Source organism: Muntiacus reevesi, chromosome 18 (assembly GCF_963930625.1).
Source record: "Muntiacus reevesi chromosome 18, mMunRee1.1, whole genome shotgun sequence".
NCBI classification, from domain to species: domain Eukaryota; kingdom Metazoa; phylum Chordata; class Mammalia; order Artiodactyla; family Cervidae; genus Muntiacus; species Muntiacus reevesi.
Genome location: NC_089266.1, coordinates 43,492,409 through 43,500,608, shown reverse-complemented (window position 1 = coordinate 43,500,608; position 8,200 = coordinate 43,492,409). Strand labels below are relative to the sequence as shown.

The 8,200-nt window shown below is 47.0% G+C and overlaps 1 pseudogene; it reads left to right on the top strand.

The window, feature by feature from the left end:
- Positions 1 to 454: 454 nt before the first annotated feature.
- Positions 455 to 575, top strand: LOC136150493 (U2 spliceosomal RNA; annotated as a pseudogene).
- Positions 576 to 8,200: the final 7,625 nt, after the last annotated feature.

Here is an 8,200-nt window from a genome sequence, read left to right as displayed (position 1 = left end):
CTTCAAGGGGGGAAAAAACTCAGTTTTTTCATTTCTTTTTTTGGGTAATCATTGTGGATCCCCCCCCTAGCTTTATTGAGGTATAATTAACAGATAAAATTGTAAGATATTTAAAGTACACCTCAAAACAATTAAATGCACATTGTGGTGATATGTAAGTACCCCTTCCTTGTGAAAGGGTTTCCACCATTTGTGAACACATGTATCACCTCACATGTTTATCTTTTTTTTGTATGAAGAAGGTGGGTTGTTTGTTTGTTTGTTTGTTTTTCCTTTTTTCCTGCTTTAAATTCCAAGCATGTAGTAAAAGAGGTTAGAGGTAGTGAGGGAGGATTTTATAAAATCATGCAGTATTTTCTCCAGGGTTGGGTTTTGAGTAAATCACCATGTGTCTTGTTGAACTCTTGGGCAAAGCAACCATATTGTCAGTTCTTTCTCTTTTAAAACGTTTAGTATCACTTCTTGGCCTTTTGGCTAAGATGAAGTGTAACATCTGTTCTTATCAGTTGTATACTTAGAGCTGATTCACCAGGACAACACTTGAAGGCAATTTTACTCCAATTAAAGCATGTTTAGGAAAGTCGTGGATCAGCCTTGGGGTGCAGGAGGGAGCAGTGGGGCCCAGCCTTACAGGCAGCTTGACTGGTGCAGGGAACAGAGAACGGTTGGTGGTGTGAGATCTAGGTTAAAATTCCAGTTCTGCCCCATTTTGACCGTCACTCGTTCTCTCCTGTGTCGGGTAAATGAACGTCTGTGCTTGGCAAGGTTTTCATGTGGCCTCCGTGAGAGTGACACTTGGTACCTCCTGGGAGCGTGTGACTATTTTAGTCCTCTCTTAGACAGTCACAGGGTCTCAAGGTCTTCTCTGTGCCATTCGAGGCTGGGTTAAAACAGGAGAGGATGTGTTGGCTGGGGCGTGAAGCCAGCTCTCATGGTGAGATGATTTCCCCTTGGGTACCTGGAGATAAAATCCAGACCTCTGGGGACTTCCTTGGTGGTCCAGTGACTAAGACTCCATGCTCCCAATGCAGGAGGTCCCAGGTTCGATCCCTGGTTGGGGAACTAGACCCCACATGCCACCACTAAAGAATCCCGCATGCTGCATCTAAGACCTGGCGCAGCCAAATAAATAAATAGATATTTTAAAAAATCCAGACTTTTGACTCCAGAGCCACAAGACAACCTGGCCACTCAGTTGGCAGCTAGGTCCTGGGTTTCTGTCCATCTAAATCAGTAAAGAAAAGGTCAGAGGTGCTGAAGTCAGAGTCAGCCACCTCACTGACCTCGCTGGCAGGTTGTCTCAGGATTGGTTCATGTCTTAGAACTCTTTATCTTTATTTCTCCCCAAGCCTGCAGTTTTAAGCTGTGGACGTCTGCAGGCTGTTTTGGAGGACCAGGAATGGCCCCTCTGGCCTCTTCTTTTTCCCCAGCAGTTTTGAGAGGCAACAGCGAAAAAGTGAAAGTGTTAGCCGCTCAGTTGTGTCCAACTCTTTGCGACCCCATGGACTGTAGCCCCCCAGGCTCCTCTCTCCATGGAATTATCCAGGCAAGAATACCAGAGTGGGTAGCCATTCCTTTTCCCAGGGGATCTTCCTGATGAACCTGGGTCTCTTGCATTGCAGGCAGACTCTTTACAGTCTGAACCACCAGGGAAACCCAGCAGAGTAGCTAATAAATGGTTCATCATTGGCTATGGCTCTATTAATGTAGCCCTTCCACTACAGCTGAACACTTTAGAGCTTTCCATTATAAGTAACATTGGGATGAGCACTGCAAATGGGCCTAAGTAACCCTTTAGGAAAGTTGGCAAAGACAGAAGTCATGCCTGGTCTACAGATGAGATTTCCTGAGAAGGAAAGCTGAGCAATTTAAAGCAAATTTGCAAACATTTGGTAGGAAGTCTTCCTCAGATATATCTCATCCTTCCTGCCTTAGTCAAGCATTCTCATGAGACCCTTTCTCTCGCATTGGGGTCAAAATTAGAATCCTTAGTTACCACCCTACGGTGCTATAATTGCTGGTGCCTTTGAAATTAATATGAAAGCTACTTCCAGAGTCTGGGCTGAGAAGCAAGCAAAGTCTCCCGACCCCACTCAAGGGGCATTGGTGGTAACAAACCTTATTGCTTCAACACGAGACAGAAGTAAACTTCAGCCCTGGCTCAGTGTCAGCTTTCCACTGCCCCAAAACACAGACCAGAAAGGGACAGTCTGTGATGCTGGCATCTTGTCTAGTCATTTTGGTTATTATATTTTCAGTTTAGTAAATTCAATTATTTTACTTGGTTCATTTCCAAATCTGACATGTCACTGCTTATAATGTCAAGTGTTTGGCCAATCTTTTCATATTTGGCTTTTATCTCTTCGAGCATAGCAGGCACAGTTATTTTATGGTCCTGATTAATGCCAGGATCCAGGTTCCCTGTTAGTTTGTATCTCTTGTCTATTTTTTCTGCCAGTTTTCACTCATGGTGTCTTGTTTCTTGTGTATTTGGTTACCTTTGAATGTAGGCTATGCTGTTGGAAAAAATTATTTGTAAAACAATGATGCTTTCTTTTAAGAAGATTTTAAATTTCTTTGGCAGTTGCCTGGGGGATCTAGAATCTGAGATAAACTCGATCTAAGTTTGGGGCTTGAGATTCCTGGGTTCCTCAAATATCTTGAAGCAGGCGGTGGTCCTTGAAAGAGCTGTTGGTCCACCCTTAGCCAGGGAATGTGGGCTTTGTGAATTTTTCTACTCCCCCCTCCCCCGCCCCTGTACTTGTTAAATCTTCTACATACTGATCATAGGACATTTAAAAAAAATTAGAACAAATAATCATGCAAACAGAGATGAGAGAGGTCGTTCAATGTTGGGGTTTCGACGTGGGAAAGTGCCTGGTTCTAGAGGAGATCCCAGTCATCTGCGTGTCCGGATCAGACATGGTGGATTAGCACTGGCCTGAAGGAGGCAAAAATGCTAGAGGAAATCCATACCTACTGAAACTGAGAGCAGAAACCAGCAATTGCGACCTCCTGCTCCCACTTGGTGACCTCAAGTCTTCCACCAAATTATTTCTGTACATAGCATGTGTCTCCTCCCCAGCCTCCTCACAAAGTCCCACAAGTAACAGACATCACTACTCACTCATAGCCCTTGATTTGGGTCTTCCACCTGTTAGCAAAAACTTCCAATAGCCAGATAAGATGCAATACTTTGAATGAGCCACATTTTACTTGATGATTCGCCTAATGCTGGATATCTAACCTGTTTATAGTTCTCCCTTATTATGAAATACTTATAATGAACCTCTTTGTGTCTGGCTCTTTGCCAGCATTTTGAATGATTTCTTTGGGGGTAGATTCCTAACAATGGATCAAAGGATATGAACTTTTGTCAGGTTTTCAATAGGTATCGCCCAATTGCTTTCTAGAAAGTGTATTCCAATTAATACACCCACCAGGAGCATGCAAGAGGGTCTGCTCTATTCCTTGCCACCACCAGATATATAATTAAAATAATTTGGAAGCCTAATTTGGTAAGTGAAACATGATAGCCCTTGTCATTTAATTTGCATTGTGCACTGTCTCTTTGATGCAGATCCCTTTTGGTGAAATTACTTTATTTGTGTAGTTAGTACCTCTTTAACAGAAGCAACCTTGAAAATGGAGGCAATTACTCCAGTGTCTAAGAGCTTTCTCTTCCTAGCTTTTATTTAAAAATATATACAGGCTTCCCTGGTGGCTCAGTGGTAAAGAATCTGCCTGCCAGTGCAGGAGACATGGGTTCAGTCCCACACGCCGGGGACTGAATGAGCCCGTGTGCCGCAGCTACCAAAGCCCACATGCTCTAGAGCCCATGCTCTGCAACAAGAGGAGGCACCGCAATAAGAAGCCTGTGTGTTGCAACTAGAGAAAGGCTGCACATAGCAACAAAGACCCAGCACAGCCAAAAAGAAATAAAAATTTTTAAAAATGTACATTGCTTAATGCACTACATCAGAGTGTTCCATATTGAGGCCTTTATGTATCTTTCTAGGGTTCTAGCTGTTTTCTTTCTTTGAGCATGGGGTGAGATCCCAAGGCAAGGAGGGTACATTTGAAACTAGTAGGGTTAGGGATATTAATTAGAACTTTTTGAGGGCAGTTTCAAGGTGAGTCAACTGGTACTAACCTGCCTCACCCCAGAATTTCCCTTGAAATGCTTTTTATCCATTTACTTATGATTCAGAGCTGAGCCTAAGGATTGGTGGTAGGAGCCAGCCTCTCAAGAGCTGCTCTGGGCCCTGCAGCCTGCCCTTCTGGCTGGTGCCTCTTTGGCAGCTGCCTTGGAACCGAAGAAGTTCCAGAAAGCCCCCAAGAGTCCAGGCTGGGATGGGCTCCATCAGGCTTCAGCATCTAAGCTCCCACCTCTGGCTCTGTCCCTGGCTGAATGAAACAGCCAGAGGCAGCCTGGGAAGGACTCTGGCTTGGGCATTAAAAGTCCAGGTTTGCACTGGGTCTTAGTTGCAGCATATGGGATCTAGTTCCCCAACCAGGGATTGAACCTGGGCCCCCTGCATTGGGAGCTCAGAGTCTTAACCACTGGACCACTAGGAAAGTCCCACTCAGGTAGTGCTAGTGGTAAAGTGAAGGTGAAGTCACTCAATCGTGTCTGACTCTTTGTGACCCCATGGACTGTAGCCTACCAGGCTCCTCAGTCCATGGAATTTTCCAGGCAAGAGTACTGGAGTGGGTTGCCATTGCCTTCTCCAGGGGATCTTCCCAACCCAGGGATCGAACTCGGGTCTCCCGCACTGCAGGCAGACACTTTACCGTCTGAGCCACCAGGGTGTGTGGTAAAGAATCCACCTGTCAATGTAGGAGATGTAAGAAACTCAGGTTCCATCCCTGGGTTGAGAAGATCCCCTGGGGAGGGAAATGGCAACCCACTCCAGTATTCTTGCCGGGAGAATCCCGTGGGCAGAGGAACCTGGCCGGGTACAATCCATGGGGTTGCAGAGAGTCAGACATGACTGAAGTGACTTAGCACACACACATGCACACATCTCTGGACATCTTATATGAGAAAAATAACCCTGAATGTGCTGAAGTTTGTGTTAGTTGAGTTTTTTGCTATTTGTGGCCTAGGGAGTGGAACCCTGACTGGACGAGGAACACTGCTCCTCCCTGCCAATCATGGGGCAGATGGGGTCAGGACCCTTCTGATACAAAACCTCAGCCTCCACTGCAGCCCAGGACCCTAGGCTGCTGAGGGAGTGGAAGCTTTTTTTTTTTTTAAGCCTCTTGCTGCCTTGGATTGCTGTGGGAGGGAACAGGAAAAGGCAGCCTGGGTAAGTGGTAAAGGGTTGGTTTGCCATCAGAAGGTCAGGAGTTGAGGCTGCCTCGGGTGGACATTAGCTCTGTGCCTGGGGCAGGGTAGACCCTGCAGGTGGGGTCAAGGGCCCCAGCTATGGGGTAGGGGAAGGCACTGAATGGTCACAGCCCAGTTAGGACGGAAGTTCAGAGGAGTGTGATTACACCGTTTATATCAAAGAAGGCTTCCTGGAGGAGGGGCCCTTGAAGGGTGTAGCCGATTTGCCTGGGGAGGAGACCACAGCAGCAGGGAGGACCACAAGCCCCTTGTGATGACATCTTTTTACTTTGACTCATGCAAGTCCTCACTGGACTGTCTCTGCCCACCCCTGTCTCCTCTCCATTTTTGTATATTTTCCACCAGCCAGCCAATGAGCTCTGGGAGGGGAGGGACTATGCCTTCATCTCGGTAGCCTGACAAGGGGCCTTTCTTGAATCGCTGCTAGGGGAAGGACTATAGGGAATGTGAGACCTTCGGGTGTCTCCAGGCCTGGAGGAGGTGGTGAGCTGATGGGTCTGGGGGTGCAGTCCCTGCAGAGGAGTCCTGGAGGGTAGGTTGAAAAGGGAGGTCTTCAAACTGCTTCTTGATGACATTTCAGGCCGATTTCAGGGCTCTCCCTGAGAAGACTAGGGGTATTTTTTTTTCTTTTGATACCAGCGTTGACGTGCAAGAGCATGCTTCCCATTGACCACAGGCCCTTTGCATCTGACCTTGAGCTAGAGAACCTTGGAATGAATTAACTGAGAACAGAATGCCTCCCGTTTCCCAGGAGCTTGTCTCATCTCCTGGGATCGCAGAGATGCCTCAAGCTTGCTCCGTGATCTGTGACTCTGAGGGATCACGTGTGCTGGAGTGCAGCAAGAAGAGGCCTGGATGCAGGAGGCTTAGAGTCCTGCCCTGACTCTGCCACTGACCAAGTGGGTGGCTTTGAGCTGCTCTCTGCATTTCTGGGGGCCCAGTTTCCCTATTGGGTATGGATGACCTGCCAGCTCTGACAATCTAACTCTTGTCCGCTCGGGATTCCCGATCCTGGCTGCCAGAATATGGGGCCTCGAGGCTGTGGGTGGAGGTAGCCCTCTTACTTGGGAGCTCCTGAACGTCCGTCTCCCAGGATGGTGAAGAGGATGGAAGTGTTAATAATAGCTGGCATTTACTGAACATAGACATTGTGCGAGAGGACCTTGCACGCATCCTCTCACTGAACTGCCACACAAGCCCTGTGAATAATCAAGCTCCTGGTCATCTGGACATGTAAAGGAAGGCGTTATTTTTAGTATCATGAATTGAATATCACCCCACGTTTTGCTAGGTCAGATTACTTTATAGCGATGGAGGAATAAATGTCTGGCTTTATTAAAGGAAATAAAGGAGTAAGAAGCAAGGTGGTAAGGAGGAGGATGAGTTCAAATAGAGGGAGGGGCCCCGGGAAAGTGGGGTGGAAAGGTGGTGTGGGTGGAGCTAGTGTGGGGGTGAGGCTGGAGGGAAATTCTGAAATTGCTGTGTCTCTGGGTTCAGAGCGTGGAACCCAGGTTCCTCCCCCTCTGGCCCCCCAGTGAGATGACCATGGCCATGAGCACCAGTTCAGGTTTGAGTTGCCTGGGGCTTTGCTGGGGAAACCACTAGATTCTGAAGTCAGCCTTTAGGACTGATTTGGGTCTAGCTTGTGGGTGAGCTGTAATTATGTCTATTATACCTGTCTTGAATGGTTCACAGATGGCAGGGGCTTACGTATGAGCAATGTTCCTCTTAATTTTTTTTTTTTTTAACTTACATTTTCCGGTGACTCACTGGAGTTGAGAGTGCAGTCTCATTGATGGGAGAGAAGAAAAAGTGGGGAGACAGAAAAAAGGAAAACATCATCAGGTCCACCGGAGACAAATGAAATTGTCCATACCGTGTCCAGGTGATTCTGTCCTGTAGGTTCAGACCTATCACCACTCTCCCATCTCTTGACTCTCCCCTTCCTGGAAGTGGGGAGGAGCCCTGGAGCTCCAGGAAGGCAGTGGGGGTACATCTGATGCTGGGATGTTTGTGTTTTGAACCAGAAGCATCTGGCTTCAAATCTCTGCTCTCACCCTAATGCTTGCTCTGTGACCCTGAGTCACTTTTTTAACCTTTCTGAGCCTCTGTTTTTCTCTCCTGCAAATTGGGAAAAGAACAGCCTTGCAGATTGCTGGGAGGATGACATGAGGTCATATATGTTAAGAACTTGACATATAGTAATGTTAGTCGCTCAGTTGTACCTGATTCTTCACAACCCCATGGATTGTAGCCCGCCAGGCTCCACTGTCCATGAGATTTCCCAGGCAGGAATTCTAGAGTGGGTTGCCATTCCCTTCTCTAAGAGATCTGCCCAACTCAGGGCTTGAACCCGGGTCTCCTGCATTGCAGGAAGATTCTTTACCATCTGAGCCACCGGGGAAGTCCAGTGATAAGAACAATGGCAAATATTTATCAGCAGTTATAATGCACCAGGCACTTTACATGTGGTGTCTTAGTCCTTGATCGTCCTTAGGGTGCATACTATTGTTACCCTCAGTTTACAAGATGAGGAGACTGAGCTCAGAGAGGTGAAACGATTGAACCAAGATGACACGACTAGTGAATGGAAGGGCTTTGGGGGCTGGTGCTCAAGTTTAGTTGACTTTATTTTTTAATTAATTATTTTACTTTAAAAAGCAATGCTTATTAACTTTTGGCTTTCCTGCATGGCTTGTGGGATCTTCATTCCCCAATCAGGGGTCAAACCGACACCCCCTGCAGTGGAAATGCAGAGTCTTAACCGCTGGGCCTCCAGGAAGTCTCTCTTGAAAGCCTTGAAAGGACTTGAAAGCCCCCTGTAGGAAGCCCTTCTGTAGAGTATGG